General features: G+C 41.3%; 1 long non-coding RNA gene across 2 annotated transcripts in view; it reads left to right on the top strand.

Moving 5' to 3' along the window:
• The first annotated feature begins 305 nt into the window (after positions 1–305).
• The window catches only part of LOC130601324 (uncharacterized), a 38919-nt gene continuing 18583 nt past the window's right edge, over positions 306–20641 (top strand). For both annotated transcript variants that reach the window (XR_008972644.1, XR_008972643.1), the window contains exons 1-2: positions 306–391; positions 19867–19957. This is a non-coding gene — a long non-coding RNA (uncharacterized LOC130601324). The remainder of the gene's footprint in view (positions 392–19866; positions 19958–20641) is intronic.

Here is a 20641-nt window from a genome sequence, read left to right as displayed (position 1 = left end):
TGTAAAGTACTCTGGTAGCTGATACTCAGGCTTGAGAGATTAAACGTGGTATGCAGAATAAGGAGAATTAATTCATTGGTGTTTTCTGTTCAGTGAGAAAGGGTAAACAACCTGGACGCTGAAAATTGCAGTGGGTGTTTTTATATTTGTTTCCCATATGAAATAAAGGCTGTATTTAAACTTTTCCAAAGCAAATATTATGTTACAATGAGGTGAAAATTTCTCAAATTCTTATCCCTGTTCTTTCATTCTAATTTTTATCACAAACTGATCTTTTCTCCCAGCAGAAATAATTGACCTATAACAAATCCTCATCTTGATTTCATTGGCTTGTATCTCGGACAGCACAAGAGGCATTCTGTAATGGTTCAAAATATCCCTACTGGATAATGTGAACAGACCACTAAATTAATACAATTTAACTTTTTAACCTTTCAAATTTAAAACCCAAGAATTTGGACACTGCCCACAACCAGAACTAAACATGTTCAGATGTCTTTACTGTATGTCATTTCTGCATGTTAACATACACTTAAATGAAAGTGCAGTTATCTTTATTGGTTATTTCTGTTTACTATTGTCACCAAGTAATTAATTTGATAATGAAAGTGAATATATTAAAATTGAGAACTGCATCCCAGCAACTTACCTGCAGTTAAGCAATATTACCCCTCTATGTGTTGAGGGTTCAAACCAGTCAATTTGTAATTTGTTTCCTAATCCCTAGGAGCAACAAAATTGAACTGTACAGAGAAAGAACAGAAATAGTGTTTGACTGTCCTGCTGAGAAGTGATGGGTAAAGAATAATTCCGTGAACAATGTAACTTATTTTGTTGTAGAATGAAACAGCATGCTCAGAAAATGGTTGCTTTCTGCCTCTCTGGCATGGTTGATTCCATGTCTGACACCTATCTGTACTAGTCACAAGGGCACTGATGGCAGCTGAAAGTGGCATTAAGCAGAAAGAAAGCTTTTCAAGCTAACTTATTCAATAAGTGAACAAAATCCCTGTATCCTTTGACAATGGCATGTAAAAAGCCTGTGTGTGTGTTTCTCCTTTGCTAACAATGTTAAGTAGAAGTACACGTGTTTTTTCCACACCTTTTTTCCCCCTCTTATGTGATGGGATTGCTGAGTGGATGGCAGGGAGCTCCGCAGCTACGCCTTGTCTCATTTGGACCACTGCCTACTGCTTGTCTTCTCTATAAACAGAGACTCCCAATCAGTAATAAAGTATTCCCCAAAAGTGTGAAAATGGTTACTCAAGTCCCATTGTCCTGGGTTCAGCTGTAGCATTTTTCTCCGTCTTAGTAGCTGGTGCAATGGTGTTTTTTTTGACTTTAGTCTGGGAACAACGCAACAGTTGTTGCTGAGTAATGTTTACTCCGATCAAGGACTTGTAGGGAAACTGGCTGGGCTTAAACTACAACACCCGTTCAGCAGTGCTATTTCAGGTATTGCTGCTTCAAATTGCTATTTTGCTACAGGCTCAGACCAGAGTCCCTCAGCACTGTGGCCTGAAGAAGGATTTCCTTTTCAGATTCACTGTAAAAGTCAGAGGGAAAAGAAAGGAAAAAATAATCTTTTTTGCCATCCGTGAGAGTTGTCTTTTGGGAAGAGCCGTCCCTAACCTGTCGTCTGCAGAGCTTTGCCACAAGCAGAGACCAAATCACATAGGTCTGTCATTTTCTGATTCGCGGGGAGATGCTGAGCTGTTTGGTGTGGACCAGTCGGTTGGTTTTGAACATCTGCTGGGTTATATCAGGTCAAGAGCTGGGGGTCATGTTTGGGGGCCGGGATGCTCATTTGTCTCCCAGCTGTGCTTGTCTTAGCCATCAAGGGCGGAGTGAGAGGCTGATGGAGAAAGGTGGAGTTAAGCATTCCTTTAAAGCAGTTCCTGCGGATGAGGTGACCCTACCACAGTCTTTCTTGGCTTTCACTGGGGACCATACTGTCATGCAGGTTGCATCTCCACAGGGGAAGTTAAAAGGGTAGAATTTAGGTTTCCCAGTTCACTTCCCAAGCAGGGGATAACTCCTAAGGAATGCCTCTTCTGTAGTCTGAAAGTTAAGAGTGTGTCAGAAGCGAGATGCAAGCTGACAGTGATGTACTTTTGCAAGATGATGACTTGCTGGATGATAATAGCGTTGCACATACAATGCATGAATTAATCCTTTTGAGGTATCTGGTGCTAGTAAAACTCAGCTGGAATATTTGTGTCTGCTTTGGGGCACAACTGTTCAAAAATAATATAAGGAAGGGCAAAGTTTAGCAATAAAAACAACGAGGAATTTAGAAAATAAGATGTAGGACAGCAAGTTGAAATTGTAGAAGCTGTCATTGTGTCTCTTGGCTAGCCTGTGTAACCCTGGAGGGTGTAAAAGGCTGCTGGAGAGAAGGGAACAGCCTGGGATCTATCTGCTGTGAGTCAGATAAAGAGCAGTAAGTTGCAGTAAAGAAAATGTAGATTAGATTTTGAGAAACAACTTTGCAACAGAGAAGAGAGACAAGTGTCAGAAAGTCTGTGTGTGATGGTGCTGGAGACCCCAGCACCAGGGGACATTTGAGAAGAGCTGGATAAATGCTGATCTAGGTCACTGGTACTGCCAACAGGAGATGGGGGGGGGGGGGGGGGGGGGGGGGGGGCGGGGAGTGTCCCTGCAGTATCTTTGAGCCATATGGTTCCCTCATTCTTTATTTTTATCATAGTTAATACTGGAAAATTATTCCTGCAGATGTGAAGAATGGGAACATGCCTATGTCTGGCAACTGGTGGCACTGTGTGTGTGCTAGGACAGAGGTGGGCAATGCAGGAAGGTAGATCTCCTAACCTGTTCACCCCATCCTAGCAATTGCGGATCACTGCATCGGTGCTCTGCTTCTCTTGGAAGATATTCCCTTCTTTGCATGTTAATAATTTCTTGAATATTTCCAACACTTTCTTTCAATTATGGCATTTGTACTGACGGCTAAGAAGTATTTTTGTATCTGATTTATGCAACAGAGAAATAATATCAGCACATCTTCCAACCAGGATTCTTCACTGCCTCACAGAGGTTTTTTTTTGTCATGTGTCAGGTCACTAACATCACTTCAGTAGGGTTTTATAATTGCATTTACTATGCACGCCTCGTCTGATTTCTGTGGTACAACTGAGATCATTTAACCTTTGCTGGGTTGCACAGTCAGTTGTGTGTTGATAGCGAGTTTAATTTTACTGAGTTACAAAATCTTAGCTGATTTTAGAGAAGGGTCAGAGCCAAGATACTTCTGTATTTTAAAATACTTATGAACTCCATACCCCTAATGTTAGCTTTCTCTCTGTCTTTTCAGCTGGGGCAGCTCCATCTTGAATTTTATTTGGAGAATTCGTAAAACTTCTGTCATTTGAGTGATGGGGGAAATAGAAAAGAAAATCTGTGCTGATGTTCATTGGCTTCTTGGGGAGAGAGAAGATGGCAGAGGGACAGAGCCAGCTTTCCAGTATCAGAGCTATCAGAACACCAAGCCTTCCTACCTTGCAGCAAGAAAACTCCAGTTAACAGGTTGGTGGGTGGGGAATATCTTCCGTGACTTTTTCATATTTTTTATTTGTCAGGGATCTCTGGGGCTGCGTTCTGTCATTTTAGTCTAAACAAGGGATGACACTTGTAGGAACAGTTGCAGGTTTTAGACCCTTTTTTCAAGTACTGTATTTGACTCCTGTACAGTGGTTTTCTTGCCAAGTTAATTGCTCTTTTTTTTTTACGGGGACCTTGACTTCGTTTTCATAACTGAAGAAAAACGACATTTGGGTTTTCTAATTTAGAAGCACAAAAGAGGTTGAAAGAGACAGTGCTAGTACCTGATTCACATGCCAAAAAAAAAGGTGCTTGTGTTAAATTATAGCCTGCTGAAGCTGGGACCAAAGATAACATTATTAGGCTTTTGGAATAAATATAATTAATGGGACAACAAGGCTATCATTTCGACCACCTCTTGTGTATATACCTTACTTATTTTCATAGGTAGGATTTCATCATTTAAATCAAATATGTGCATGTATGTGGGGTTTTTTTTATTTAACCTGTCTTATTTTCCCCTCATTTGATGTTTTAAAATGTCTAAAAATGGTCATGTTTTTTGAAGTCCACACTTTCAGAATTTTTGGAAAAGCAGAAACTCTCTTGAGATGTGAAAAGAAAAGTCAGAAAGAGCTGCCACGTTTTTAAGGGTATGAAAAAGTTGAATAAAATGAGCACTCTGGCTTGTGCTGAGCTTGCTGGGAATCAGATGCTATGCAGGATTCCCCTTGAAAGCATTATATGAACAAATCATCACTTAAATATAGAATTGTTGCTTTACCAGAGCCTCATTCTTGCAAGATCTTTCATGTCTGTGCTTGAGATGTTTGTATTGTAGTGCAGAAGCCCCCAGTACATCTTTCGGTAGTCTTTTAACCTCTGTTTGGTACGAGGGGAATCAAAGCATAAGACAACACTCAGCTTGTGCTCACTTGTGTTTCATAATGGCTCAGGTTTTTCTCAAGCCTGTAAAGAAGTTTGGAGTCCAGTAGTGATGCTTCCCCTTGCGTTGCCTCTCCAAGTATGGATACAGATTGTATACATTTTCCACTATTTTTAAAACTGAGATAAAGGGAAAAAAAATACCTTTCACAAAACCAAGAGGGTTTTTTTTCACCTTTTAAAAGGACAAGTGTGGTAGACATTGAGTGGACAGTGATATCAGCATGATGGATTGGCGCAATCCCTATACCTCCCATGGAGTCAGCAGAAGCATGCATTATTCTGACACGCTGTTTTTTGGGGATAAATCTTTTAGATCCTTAAATCATCTTTTGTGAGCAAAGATCAGAAAACATTACTTCAGCAGCTGAGCTAGACCTATCAGCTCTTTTTTCCACCCTTAAAACACTGCAGTGCACTTTGTTCTACATTTCCTTGCCTTGATATCAGCCTGCAGGACAGTGTGCTGTGGCTTCATTGTGTATGTCTGGTTTTGCACCAGCCTCCATCATATTTGGGTTTTGAAAATCAGTGTGTCTGTCAACTCTCCCCTGGGCAACAGATGTTTCTTTGTTTTGGCAAACCAAAATAAAAGCTGAAAACAGAATAAGCACATTTTTTTCGCATACCAGTATGACCTGATATGATGCATGACCAGGTTTTGTTTGTGCTTATGGCTCTGACCAAGATGCTAATCGCCACCTCAAAAGCTGAAAATCATTTAAAATGGCAAAAAAAAAAAAAAAGGAGATTTGGCCTTTTTAAAAGATGAGAGAAAGCCATTAACTGTTAGCAAGGTATTTTTAAAACAAATTACTATTTAATAAATGACCAAAAGCATTCAGAATACTTTTCCCCTTGGTGAAAAAATCCAAAACTTTTTAAGCCTGAGGATCCAAAATATTCTCCGCTTGTAACCCTACCTGGAGGCGGTAATCGATTGTGGCCTGAGTTCTAGCAGTAGAATGAGATGTTGGAAGTGAACATCTGTCCTCCTTGTGGTCCCTCTACAAACTGCCCTGACCGCTGCATTTGCAGTAGGGGGTTTCATGGGGAATGGGGGCAAATGCTGTAGCTCTCAAATAATATGCAACATATTCTCTGTGTTTGTAAAGCTCATTGTGATTTTACTAAAATTGCTTTACTCCTGGTTTTAGATTGCTGCCCAGTGCCATTTCACCAACCAGTCAGCAAAACTGTGTTTGCTCACCAAGCAGGTTTTTGCTGAGGTGATACATGAGCTTAGAGCTGATGTTAGACCCTGTTTAGAAGTGTTCTTCCTTCATGTGCAGAGAATAAAATAGGAAGTGCTGCTTCCCCAATGCGTTTGTCTTATTTCCGTCATCCAAGGATGGATAGAATACATTTCAAAGGCATGGGCTCCCTCCTACTGTGCCTGTTTGAAATTGGTTTCCCTGCTGCAAAGCTGGCTGCTTTCCCCCCAGCTGAATTCTGGCACCTGTTCAGGTGTTTGTAAAACCAGTTTTAATCTCTGAATGGCATGTTAAACTGATGTTAACCTCCAAAAGGTCTGTCCCACGAAGCACAGCAGATTGCAATCCGTTCTGTAGCGAGTGCTGTCTTGTAAGCTCTCACTTTTTAACACAACAATGCTGAATTTAAACACAAAGCAGGAACAGGTTAGCTTTTTGATCCCTGTGCTGAAATACGTCCTCACTTGAGGATCAAGGCAACTCTGGAAATTCGTACATCTTGAGCTGTTAAATGACATAAAAACCTCCAGAATGAATATACATGCAGTGCAAAGATGTTAGTTAAGTGCTGAAAGCAGCATAACTACATAAGTCCATGCCAGAGCCCAAATTAGTAAATTCTGGCAAGTTTGAGCTGGCTGATGAGAAACTGTGACCATGCTGCTCACCGTCCCAGATCTAGCAGAGCCTGTGTTGGGCGTTCGCACTGTAGGGCTTTGCTCAGTGGAGATAGGTGCTCTAACTTGCATCTGATATATGAAGGGGAATCACTTTGAAGAAACACAGGGATTGGATCACATGTATTTCCACTCTCTGCTGTCTTGGGTAAAGTGGCTTGTGGCTGATGGATGCAATGCTGAATGACAGTGATGCATGCATACATATTTATAGAATCATAGAATTGTTTGGGTTGGAAAGGACTTTAAGATCATCTAGTTCCAACCCCCCTGCCATAGGCAGGGACGCCTTCCACTAGACCATGTAACCCAAAGTTCTGTCCAACCTGGCCTTGAACACTGCCAGAGATGGAGCATTTGCTACTTCTTTGGGCAACATATTCCAGTGCCTCACCATCCTCCCAGTAAAGAACTTCTTCCACATATCCAAACTAAATCTCCCCTATTTAAATTTGAACCCATTGCCCTTGTCCTGTCACTACAGTCCCTGATGAAGAGTCCCTCTCTCATCCCTGTAGGCCCCTTTCAGATACTGGAAGGCTGCTATGAGGTCTCCATGCAGTTTCTCTGCTCCAGGTTGAGCAACCGCAATTTTCTCAGCCTGTCACCTATTTTTCTTAGCCCACGATGTTACCGAGGTGGGGGGGGGAGCTAAAACATAGTACTGCATCTTCAAAAGAACGTGGGCCCCATGCTTTTTTCTGTCATAAATGTGTTCCTAGAAGGGAAATCTGCCAGGTGTTTCTCGTTCCAGATGAGAATCTACAGCACATAGTTGTGTTGTAGACAAAGGCTCAGATAACTTTTCATAGATTGTGTATTTGGGATTAGCTTTTTCTTTTTTCCTATTTTCTCTTTTTTTCTCTCTGTTTCTCTCTTAGCAAGTGAAATATTTTTATTAAACATCTTTATATTTCCTCATATTAACTGGGTGAGTAGGTATTTGCATCCGGCTGGTCTGTGGCCAGTTTAAGAAGTATCATCACATGAAGAATTTATCTGGGAACCACATTTAGCTCTTGAGTGTATAAATATAGAAGAATGTATGAATTTCCTGAAAATTGGTGCATGATAAAATTCAGGGAGACCAGGAAGGAGTTCAGTTTAATTTCTGGCAGGTCCGGATATAGAAATACTTAGTTGTATTTGCAGCAAGCACACAAATATTTTTCCTTGTCTAGGATCCTTGTCAAATTACGGGCTTGGGAAATGAGATGTGCATTGAATTTTGACACCAGTGACAGCTGAAGGAAGGGATTGGTATGATTTTGGTACCAGGTGACACGGCTGTACTGTAGTTTAGCAGCTGGCTTAGAAATCTCAAGGGTAAGAATTTCTTCCACTTCATTGTCAGCATCCTCTTCCAAGAAAATTAGTGCAGGCTCTTGCTTTGTCCTTTCTTCAATAGACTGTGATCTTAATAGTCAAAATGAGTTGCAGGCATTCCATTAATTGTCCAGATAATTAGCTTTAGGCAATCTGGCATTTCATCTTTGTCTCTGACTTAATCTCAGCTAGTTTCTGTTCAGTCGCTGGCATGTGTAATTCCTCATCTATTTTGACATTTCTCTGTTGCATTAGCATTTGTCATACTTCAGTTCCACTAGACTTGTACGAGCTTTAATCAATTGTAGTGGTTTGCAACTTATGCTACATAAAACGCATATAGTTACAACTTTTTGCATCCGCCAATTTGATAAATGTGAATTTTCTCTTCCTAATGTGCACTTACAGTCTTGCCTTGTTTTTGTCTTAGCACTTAGGTTGTTAAAACCTTCTGTAAGAATTCGCCTTCCCTGGGTGCATATGTGGTGTTTTAAACCTAACTTCGTTTTTATTAATCCCTAGGACAATGCCAGATGGTGAAACACAAGGATATGCGATTGGGCTGCATGTGTGCGCTCCCATGTGCACTCACACATTTTATCTCTGAACACACAGGGAGACTCAGTGCAATGGAAGATTTTATTACATAATAAAGCTGCATTTTAAGTTATGCAGGTCACTTCATGTGAGGACAAAAAAAAAAAAAAAGGATTTATTTAGCTCTGTGCTGTGTATAGTTTTATAGAAAAGCTGTTCAGAAAGCTGACCTATTACTAGTTGGGAGCACTTAGATTACCTTTCCCCAGAAGCTGGATGCCTTCTGCTGGGTCCAGATGAAAAAGGAGAAGCCATTATTCCGTGTTCATTTGGAAAACTGTGAACCTCCCAGTTAGTTATATTGATCCCAGAGTGCTAGTCTGAAACACTGCATTGGCATCAGGGGTAGCCCTTAAATCTGTCACTGGTTCCCTGGGTGTAAAACACTTTGCATCTGAAACCAGCAACGAGGTGGAGAGATTTGCCAGTAAAAAGAGGAAAGCATCTTTCTGCTAAGTAGAATTTTTAAATTTTTTATTAGGTTTGAAACTGCTGAGCATCTCAGACTATTAGATCTGGTGGGGAGGTGTTGCATGTGCTGAGATAAAACAGAAGTGTGTTCCCTATTTAAAAACTTGGGGGAAGGTTTGTTCTGTGCTTCACTGAATTTCCTATCCTCAGTTTACTTTTAAAGGGGAAATACTGTAAACCCTGTGCTTCTTCCCCTAAGGCCAGGAAAAGCTTCCCCTGGTCTTGTCTTTTTTTTTCTTTTGTTTTTTTAAGGACAGAAGCAATGAGGCAGAGAAAACTCTATCAACATACAAGTGCTTTGAAGAGTTGGATATGCTCACATAGCAGTGCAGCAGCCACTGCCCTTTGGACTCTTATAACCAAGGCCTGCCCATTGGGATGGGAACACCATCAGTGTTGCATCTGGCATCACAGTGTCAAAGGGCCTTCCTTCTGTGCTCTTGATGATACCACCTCATGCTGAAGCTGCTTTGGACTTTACAAATTAAGTGAGGAATGAAATCATTGCAAATGTCAAGGGTGCTACCTAACACTCAAAAAAAGCATCTTCCTAAGAAATACCAAGGCTAACTGCCCAATATACCACTGAAAATGCTTTCCTTAAGACCTAACCAGGACCAAGCACTGAGCATTCCGATGTTGCACAGTTCCTTAAAGAGCATGGGACATTTTTTCTCGATAATATACCTGAGTCTTGTGTCCATTTCCATGAGAGAAACCTGCCTTGTGCTGCTTGTCTTCAGAACTGCTGTTTCAGCTGTGAAATGCAAGGCTGTGGCTCAGCAGTTCACTTCAAAGGCATCCTGCTTCTCAGTAGCGGTATCATGTACAAACACCAATCTAGAGGAGAACAATAGATATATGGCCCTGATTTTGCATGTAGAGTACATGCAGGTAAACTAACTTTATTCCCTCAGTCATCCTACTTAAGTACATTGTGGAGCTGGAATCCATAAGATCCATTACTTGATTGATACCTAGTTGCTGTATAAGTCCACTAGCAAACTTGTAAGTGCAATTACGCCTTTTTAAAGATCCTCGTCCCCTTGGGACTAGGGGACATATCCCCTGCTGAACATGACACTGTCTCTCCAGCCCAGGATGCTGCATAATGGCTGTATTTTTCATGTTTAGGTTTCATTTTCTGAAACACCATGATGAATTAGATATTTGTAGGTCTTAGTAGAGTTTAACTGGGCCCATCCTGTAACCTGTTTCTCCTTATATATTATTTCCAATTCAAATACACTGATGTTTTATGGCAAGAGATATTGTTTTATGTAGACTGTTAGAGTTTAGTACCTCAAACTGAGCTTTCAGAACTGATCGAAAGTTCCAGGCTCTTTAAGATTTTACCATAACTCACCTGATGTCTTTCATAATGACATAAACTTCTCACCCACTGGCTTACATGGGGCTTTGGTTGACTGTTTTTAGAAAGCCCAGTTTTTCCAAGGCCAAGTTTACTCGTCTCTTGGTAGAAGGTTTTACCACATGTGGTGCAATAGGTAGGTTTCCCTGACTAGGGGATTTTAAAGCCAGAAGGGACTATTAAATTACTTAGTTGCCATGACACAAGCTATAAAATGCAATTTAAATTGGGTGCTTTCTGCAGTGAATCCCCCAAGTGGAAGTGGAAGTTGTTTCAGCCCCCTTGTCTGAGTAAACGTGTCCTTCTCGGTCTGTTCTGTGACAGCTTGGTCTCTTTGTGCGTTGACTGAAGTGAGGGAGGCATCTGAGGTTACTTTTACACTCCTTTGGTAAATGCGTACAGTTTGCTTTTAATAAGGATGACTTTAAGTGGTGTGAATCCTTGTACTTGTGGATGACTCTTTCTCAGCCTCCTCACGTTTTGCAGATGTGGAAGTATTTGAACACGAACATGATTTGGGATCATGTGAGACTGCTCATGTGAGTAGTTAGTTATTTGCATTGCTATTTGCCAGCGTAAGCTCATGCATTTTGCTTTGCCTTTTATTTTCCCTCCATGGATCACTACGATCATTCACTGTGGTGAGCTTTCAGGGAAGAGTACAAGCACATAGTGGGATGCGGGTTCAAATTCCAGCTTCAGCCAGGCTATTATGCCCCTGCCTTCCAACATCTGGGCTAAAAGCTTTTCTCTGATTTATTGCAGGTACTCCTGGAGTAAGAGGTGAGCTACTGTAGCTCTGCCACATGTGCTGGCTGTAGATAGGAGTTTGCACAAGATTACCTGAAAAATGGTTTTAGGAAAACTTTAAAGCCTACAGTGCTAATCAGCATCCTACATGCCCAGCCTATCAGGCACATCAGATTCACAGGAAGGACAGAAATACAGTGTGCAGGAAATAAGGGTCAGGAGTGATGGGTGGGGAACAAGCCAGCAAGAAAATGCAAAGAGTTGGAAATGTATTTGCTGTTGCTGCCTGTCAAAAATCAGAAGCTGATGCATGCTTATAAGACAAGCCATTTTTTTTGCTTTAATATCTCTAATTCTAGATTGTTGCTGTTATTCTGCAGCAGTTAGGCAGAATGGGGTGGTGGGGTCCCAGGCAACGATTCTTTGGTTGTCTTTGTGGCACTCTCCTAAATCACAGTAATAAATGTAATAAGTCAGAGTAATAAGATACATTTTTTTTCCTGGGTGTGACAACAACAATTTGCCTTTAATCAAGAAGTTATATCCTCCTGAAATTTCATTTATAGGCTGTTTCCTAAAATTAGGAGCTTAGACTATTTCTTGTCAGTCTTAGTACTGTTCCTCGTGAATTATTTAAAGGTATTAAAAATGCATAGCACATAGGCTGTACCAAGTTTAATGAAAGAAAAGATTGGTCCTGACTTTACATGGAATTACACATTAGCCATTTTTTATTGTTGCACTTTATTTTATTTGGGAAACAGAATTAACTCAGATGAATACTTTCTGATGGACATTACTCAGTAATACCCCCTATGTTATTTAACATATTTTGTAGATCTGCCCATGATATTTCCAGAGAAAGCTCATTTTCCATTCAAATTGAGATGGGCAAAGTCACCTCCTTAAATTGCAAGAATTTACCATGATAAAATCTAATGTCTTTTTTAAATCGCATCTATTTCTGTCTCCAGTCAAGATGGAGGGAGCCGAATGTAAGACAAATCCCTTCTTTCTCTTCTCTGTGCCAGTCTCCTCTGCCATATATTTATGTTTTAAGGATCTGAGGGGGTTTTGCCTTGAAAATGTAGAAGAATGTCTTCAGGAAGCTGCAACTTTGTTAAAATGCTATGAAGTCAAATGAATCTCATGTAAATAAGATTTCTCTGAAGCTTGCCACCTTCTTTTGGAAAGTCTAACAGGTTGGTAAATAGTAAAGCAATTCCACTGGTAACAGGACATGTATTAGCCTGGCTTGATGTCGAAATACGTTCTTGGAAGAGCATATCTGTCAGTTACAGGAAGATGTAATGCTTCTCTCCTGATGCCACCCGTGCAGATAGAGGTAAAAGCTGGCAATGCTGGGGACTGTGGCTGAAGACCTCTGAGTCGTGGCTGAGCTCTGGGGCTGCGCATCACAGCTACAGAGGAGTATTTGCATTGACAGTTGAACACCATTTAATTCAGTTCATGTTTCTTCTCTTGCATATCAACAAGGCTCATGGGTTCATTGCGATCTTTTCAATCCTACACTTCTTCAAGGGAAAAAGTAGGTCATTTAAGAAACTATTCACAACAAGTCTGAGGTTTCGTTGCTTAGAAAAAAGGCACTGTATGAGGTTGCAGTTGTCCAGATCTCTTTTGGGCTTGCGAGGTGCTATTTGTCAAGGGGTGTCTTATATGAAGTTTTTCTTAAAACCTTTAGCCAGAATTAGGATGCTCTCTTTCCTAGCCTGCAGATTATCCAGAGCCCTGTCAGTCCCCACATCTCATTCAGCATCTCCTGCTGGTTGCTTGACTTGAGGGCTGATCTCCCTGTTTGCTGAGGTATTCATCTCCTGCCTCCCTGCCATGGTATCGTACTCTCATGTAGCTGAAGCCCTGGCATTAGAAACAGTCTGTCTTGTGGCAAGATATCTACAGCCAACACTCATGGTCTCCACTGAGAAAATGTTGGCCAAAACACAAAGTGACTTTATCAGTTATGCTGGGTGCAGTAATTATGCACATTTGCATCAATGTTACTAACGTGCTATTGCTTTTAGATAACAGCCAGTCTTCACTTAACAGTAGCACAGTACTAAGCCATTAATTATAGGAGTCAGAGGAGAGGTACAGCTGCAGATCTGCTCTGTTAGGATTTATCGGGCTCCATTTTGTAATCAATGGTTTATTTATTAAACCATCATAAATGGTGCATGCACCACAGCTGGCTGCAGCTCTGCTTGGATATTTCATCTGAATCAATGGAGGCAGTCATCTGCTGTACATCAGGTATCAAACCAGCGTGGGTCCTCAAGTGATAAATGACTTTATTGTCTGGGTGGAATTGACTGGAGCTGATGCCTGGAGCGGAGGGGGTAGTGGTAAGAACACTGAATTCGTCTATAACTGCTGCTTTTGTGCCTTTCTTTCCTTTTTCTTCCCCCCCCCCCCCCCCATTTTAGCTTCTGCGAATCAAATCAGAGTCTTTATCTTTTTGCAGTGGAATCTAATGCAATCTGAGGACAAGCCAGGACAAGAAGGAATGTGCTGGAAAGCAAAAATGGAGGGTGTTCATTATGCTTTGGATGTGTTAGAAGTCAAGAGGGTGACCAGAAGCAGTGGCCACTGTGCTGGTCTTAGCTCTGAACTCTTCAGAGCAGAAGTCACACACAAATGGTCCCAATGGCCTTTGGAGATGCTATGGGGTGCCTTTGGCTTTTAGGAGCTGCTGCCAAAAAAAAAGCAAAGCAAACAAAAGCATTTGAAGTAAAGCAGTCCCTGAACCCCTGGAAATACATCCTCAGCCCTTATGTTCACCAGGCAGGGAGTGGACACTAAGGTCAACAGATCATAAAATTTCAAAGAACAATAGCAATAGCCTTTTTATAATAATAATTTTATTATAATTTAAAATAATAATTTAATATATTTAAAATAATAATTTTAAAAGGCTTAGGTTCATTTCTGCCCACAGGGCTGTTTTTCATGGGGACAGTGTGTCCCCTTACATCCTGATGAAATGTGGGGTTTTGGAGCTCACTAAGTTTGTATTCTCATAGCCTTCATTTTTCTCTTTCCTCTGGCCAGAGGTCTGATGAAGAAGTCAGGGCTGCCCAACTCTCATCACTTGCAGGGTGTAGACCCTGTAGCATAGAAGGAGATTACTTACCTAAGGATATTTTTGTTGGAAGCTCGCTCCGAGGTCATCATTCTTGCACACTGTATTCATTTCTGTTCTTGCAACAGCAGAAGCTCTTCCTTACCCATTAATAGGATACAGTGAATAACTTTGGCTGGGTGGCATGAGACTGGAAAGAAACCCCATTTAGGGTGCTTTTTACAAGGCCTGTTGAAGTCCATAGGGCATGTCCTGTTTTTTGTAGTGAGCTCCGAGCCCATGGATGTTGTAGGAGAGCAGTCTGACCTGGTGTGAATACCTTGTGTTTGCACTGGGGATAATTTCTGCCCAGACCTGCGTTCTTCACAGCTAATTCATCCTCATGCAGGCTGTTCTACAGGAGCTATGTGATTTGCATGTTGCATGAGGTCTGTTATTGACATGAGGCTTTATTAGATTGAAGGGCTTGCTGCTAGAAATGATTTTTCAAAGAATATAGAGGGTTTTATAAGCCTCCAAAACTAGCCTTTATTTGATCTGCATATATCACACCCATGCTAGCGGTAATACTGCATACTGTTCCTCCCTCATGACCAGTATGTACAGGAGGGTAGATTATTGCCAGGGGGACATGTCCCCCTGTAAGGCCTTCATATCCAACAGTGTTATACAAAAGAAAGGCTTTGGCCAGTGTATTATAAAAATACTGTGTTAAATAAGTATTTACAACTTGTATTTGCTAAATTACATCTGTGATACTTTGTGAATACGTGATACTGTCCTGAGCCTGGAAAGGGGTTCGGAGGCCATTTTTTTTTCTCCTGGGAATAACGTGATCTTTTGTCTTTTCCAAATAGTTAAGTTTGTGTAGGCTTCTGTATGGGCTACCATTGGTGGTGTTAGGGTGGTGTTTGCAAAAAGACAAGGCGTCAAATACTAAAGTGTATTCCTCACCATGCACTCACTTCCAGTAGTACATGCAAAACATTAAACTAACAATGCAGGACCTGGGGCTGTATTCCTGGCTCTACTACTGGCTGCCATATGATATTGAGCAAGTTACTCCATGTCAGCATGGCTATCTTCCTCCTTCTTGGGCCCTATTTGGTGATACACGCCTGTAAACTTACAATGTGGAGTGGAAACTTTCCTGAGTAGAAGCAGGGGAGAGAAAGAATTTCCCACTGGAGGTCACAGTTTATGCTGCATAATGGGGTTGCACCAGGGAGTGGGAGATAGATGGGTAGATAGATACAGAGCCATCTGGCAGCCACAGCCTGCTCCCTGCATTCCTCTCACTGCTTCCTTGGAAGTACTGCCTGAACCATATGAACTGGACCTGCAGGGCGCGAGACAAGGGCAGTTAACACTGCTAAGCCACACAGAGATAAATATTCACCTGTCATCATGGGCAGCCAAAAGCCTGCTCCCAAAGAGCAGCTGTGAATAGGTGCGAAGTAGCATTTTCAAATTTTTGCACAGATAAAGGACTAAAAACCCCTGAGTGTTTAATTCAAGACATCCATGCAGCAAGTGTCAGCATAGAAACAGAAAAGCACAAATATTCCTAAGTCCTAAAGACCTGCTCCTGCCTGTTGATGGTTGGTCTCTTCTGGGGGGAGCACCAGTGCAGCATGTGAATGAAACAGGTTTGTTCTCACTAGCATAAGGCTTTGGGGTGTATCCCTGAGAGCTGCAGCCTGAGCACTAATTAGCTTCTGCCTGGGCTGTCCCCAGGAGCAGGTGAGGACCGCATCAGCGGTTCAGTTGATGCCAGTGGCACGCCAGCATTTGACATCCCCTGAGTAAGCCTCAGTCATTGTGGTGCTCACTGCAGTTACAATTTCACCAATGTTCATAACTAAAATTCAGCTTGGAATAAGTAAGGCCATATGATTTGTAAAAGGGAGAGATGCTATTTACCACTGTAAAAATACATCCTGGTCATTTTTGATGCTGTATTACAGTAAGAAGTTATTTAGAAGATTGAGTTCCTAACTGATAACTAACACAGTGATACCTTTTGTGTGTGGTTACTCTTAATGTTTTCCCTTCCAGTACTACTAGTAATAAGAACTTCGTGAATATAAGAAATGTGTAAGGCTGAAGACATTATAGATTATTTCCATCAACCCACTTTTTGTATAAAAGAGGTCAAATCACATTAGGTTTTTACCATTGAGATCTCAGGGCTTCCAACAGAGCCACATGGATCTGTTCAATAGAAAATTAAACTGGTACATGCTTATGCTAACACACTAAAATCTGCAGTAATTTCACACACACATACACTCTCCTTTCCCCTTTCCCCCCATTAGTTTAGAGAAACTAGTTGTCTGAGTATAAAAGTGCATGGTAAAAGAGCATGAATGGAAAATGAGTACCCTTTTAAACATTTTGTTGGACAGCGTGTTACACAAAATGAGAGTTTGTTGCTTCAGAATTACTGTCTTGCTACACTTGGGTATTAAATGTATTCAAATTTTTACTAGCCAGTTCTTTGGTGCAATTTGTGTGCATGCTGATAGAGTTTCCAAAAGTGTTGTGGGGTTGGGTTTTTTTTAACTCTCCAGGCACTTTTTATGTGCAAGCCAAGCGCTTCTGCACATGATAGAGCAATTTCATCACTCTGGAAAGTGAAACTAGGTAGAAATACAATAGCTGAGCAAACATTGACTTCCTCAGCATTGTTATTTGTTCAAATAAGGATATGGCAACAAAATCATACACGGGGTTAAGAGTGCTAATCTCTGTACTGATGAGATCTCGCTTGATAATTTTTGGTAGGTTTCCAAACAGAGGGCATAGTTTATTGAAAGATGGTGCACAGTGTAGAGAGTGAGCTTATATATACTCCTGATCTGGAAAATCACTTAATTTAAATCTTCGATCTATTACTAATTATTTTCTAATTATTTGGGGCTTGTTCCTTGGCTAGAATAAATTGGTAGGGTTTTATTTTGGTTAAAGGGCTGTTACTGATTTATGCTTTTGGAAAATGTGAAGCTTGATGGAGCTGTTTTGGGGGATTTTTTTGAAAGTTTAGCATTTAATCTCATTTTAATCGGTTAATGCAGAGCCTGGAGAGTAAAGGTGTATATATCTATACATACATACATATATATGTGTGTGTGTATAAATACACACACTCTTACAAAGAGAAGAGTGGACTATTCATATGGTATACAATTATACGAAAACCTATCATAAAAATTAAGAGCCCAAGTTAAGCATGTACGTGCTTATATGTAGAGACCATTTCAAGAGCAGATTTCTAGCACAGACCAATTTTAAGGGGATTAATAATAAATAATAAATATCCAAGATACATAGCAGCAGCATGCGTTTTGGAAATGGAGGAAACCAGCAAAAGGTGTTCACACTGAAAATGGACTAATTGGAGCAGATCTTCTAGGACTGCCATCCAGCATCATGTCTGTTGGCTTTGGAAAAGGAATATTGATATAAAACAATGGAGTTCAATCCGTACAGCATACAGATCTATTATCATTGCATGTAAATAACAATTTTATACTAGCATTTTAAACTATCACTCCCTTCTTAAACAGTATGCTAATTTTCTTAAAGAGAAGTCTAATTGTTCTCTTTGTATGCAGCTCCAAGTCAAAAGCTTAATTTATCCCTCCAGTTGGATAATTAAATCATACAATTTTCATCTCTTGTGACTTTTTCTGTCCCAGAAATCTTACATTCTTCTTCTCCAGCTGCCTTCCACAGAGCACAACTCCTGACAGAGGTTTCACCTTTAATTTACTCGTGCCAATAGGACAGCTGTTTGTCTCAATTCAGAAGTGAGGCTTCATTTTCCTTTCCTTGAGTTTCACTGCATATTTCTTTTTCTGAAAAAGAAACCCCATCTCTCCTACACATAGCTTCTGCGGGCACTACAAGACAGCATTATTTTTGCTCTTCCCCATGACCTGATTTTGCAAACCTGCAAGTACTCCTGCTTGAATCAGCAGCCTGGGTTGTATGGGTATGGTTTGCTGAATGGATTCGCTTGAAAATCAAAACATGCAATTTGAGCTCCTGTGTAGTGCGGTATGAGTATTGCAGCATGTGGGCAATTAGAGCTAGAGCTGCAAGGGTGAAGCTGCTGTACATTGAAGATGATGATACCCCACTACAGGGAAGTCCTGGGAGTCACTGATGCATAGCACCCCATAGGAGCAGGCTGCGTAGCTATAGGCTTGTATTGGAAAAGAAATTGAAGGTCTAGAAGAGTTCACACTTGGCGAGGCATTTCTATTAGAATTCCTTCTAAGGGTCATCCTCCTTGCTTCATTACTTTTCTTCAAAATAAGAAGTTTCTGAAAGTTCAGTTGTGCATCAAATAGGCCTGGAAGCGAGCAGTCCTGCTAAAGGCAGGAGAATAGTGCACATGCCAGAAATGAAGACCTCCTAGTCAGCACTGCTCGGAGATTTTGCAGGATTGCATCTGGTAAGAGGGATCTCTGAAGGGCTTTCCTGTGGTGTGCTTGTGGGCTTGTAAGAGATGGTACTGCAGTTAGTCTGCAAAGTAGTAACTGTGGTGTTGAAACATTGGTTCTGACACTATTTCTTGGGTCTAATGGTGGCTATACCTGCAGTTGCATTAACTTTGCTTAGCCATTGTGCTCTCAATGCAACTGCTGTGTTGCTGCACAGCACATTGAGGCAAGGGTTTGGCAAAGCAAGAAAAGCTGACCCTAGGGCTGGCTTTGTGCTTTGCTTTGTGTTAGGGTACTGGCTTGCTTCTGAGGTTTCGCAACATAGTGCATCTAGTAGCAATGCTGACTTTTCTTTACTGGAACTGCAGATCAGCATCTCATGCTTTCCCCACTGATTTTTAAACACATCACATTTTCCAGTACATTTATTCATGTCACTATTAAGCAGCATTTAAAATTACGACACTGGTTCAGCAGGTGCTGGGATGCTGCTCACCCTCCTTCCCCATCTTCCCCAGCATTAACCCTGTAGGATCTTCTGTGTCTTCAGGCCCAGCTGACTGAGGATGATCCCTCAGGAATTCCTGGTGGAAAAGCTGAGATGCTGCTAGAATTTAAATTAAATGTGCTTTGTACCCAAATGTACACAAAGTGTCATTATTTTGGGTCATGCAGCAGTCTATCTTGAGGTGCAGTACCTTGTTGAAAAAAGACATCAGTGCTTCTGATGGCATTTGTAGCGTTGACTCTCATTGATAAAGCTGTGCCCACTTAGGGCTTAAGTGGGACCTCAGAAGTGTTCGAAATCTCACTCTCTGCAGCTGGCTGGAGAGCAGAGGTGGAAGGCACAACTACAGATTTGTTTCCTTCCCTTTAATTTTTAAATAGTTCATTTTTTAGGTTTCAGGTAGTGGTCTTTTCTTGTGCAGAGATTGTGGGTCCTTCTGTGAGCAGGTTTGAGTGCAAATGTGCTGCTGCCTCAGAAAGGTAGACTCTTTTATGTCTTGCAGTTGTGGCCCAGTACCTGTGTAGGCATTCTTTAAGCACCACTAGTGTTCTTTAAGTGCTGTTTTATTTACAACTTGCAGAAGAATGATGCTTAAAGAATAGACTGTACTGAAAGAAGGAGCTGAATTGCCTGAACCAGTTTCCAGAACAGTGCACTCCATGCTGTTAGTTTTAGTATCTGCAAGCAGATTTTTTCTGTGTGCATGTTAGCCTTGAGACAGCAAGGAGCCACACAGGAGGAAGCACTGTGATACCGGGGCAGCGATTTTGTCAGAGGTCTTGTGTTCACCTTGAAAGGTCTGCTCCTGAGATTAGCCAGATTGCTGAAGTTGCACAGAGGTGCGGACAAGGAATCCCTTTGAACACTGACCTTTTGCTTTTCCCTTTTTAGTGATAAATTATTCAAGGGAGCAGAAAGTGACTCATTTTGTGCACTGCCTGTCAAAGAGAGCAGAGGAAGGAAAGTACAAGCAAGTGCCCAGGTGTAACCCAGTGAATGCAAATGATTTATGGAGTAGCTGCTGTAATAATTTCCAATTACTTCCATCATCATCCAGTACCAGCTATTTATGGGTATGAGCTTAAACACATTGCCTAGAAGACGTAGGTGGCATAGGCAGCTGTGTGACTGTTACACACTCCAGCATCTCTTTGTGCCTCTGCTCAACAGGTATCTCCTAGTGATTTACACAAGGAAGACAAGCCCTGCCAGGCAACCCTTTCACTTCAGCTTGGCTTTTCTGCACTGCACCCAAACTAAGGAAGCAAAGTTAGGTACTTGGTACATGTACATCCTAATCTCAGAAACAGATATATAGGCGATTTTTCTTGTGGGCTGGAAAGGAAAGCAGCTCACCTGACCTGGCTAGCTGCATATGAGCACGGAAGATGTTTGATGTCCTTGCCCATGGCAGGGGGTTTGGAAGTAGATGATCTTGAGGTCCTTTCCAACCCTAACTATTCTATGATTCTATGTGGCGCTGGTTACACAAGACATTCCTTGTCTAGCTGAGGAGTGTCTGATCACCTTTGTGAACCACATCCACAGCACCCCATCAGTGCAGAACAGTGGCAGTCAGCTGGCTCAGAGAGAGAGGAGGCAAACTTTTCTAGACAGAAAACTGTTCTAGAATAACTTTATGTAAAAGTGAATATTTCATTCCTTC

This window comes from Pezoporus wallicus, unplaced genomic scaffold, assembly GCF_028554395.1.
Source record: "Pezoporus wallicus isolate ANWC-B61680 ecotype Strahan unplaced genomic scaffold, APGP_CSIRO_Pwel_v1 contig_6651, whole genome shotgun sequence".
Lineage (NCBI taxonomy): Eukaryota > Metazoa > Chordata > Aves > Psittaciformes > Psittacidae > Pezoporus > Pezoporus wallicus.
This window is presented reverse-complemented; position numbering and strand designations above follow the sequence as displayed.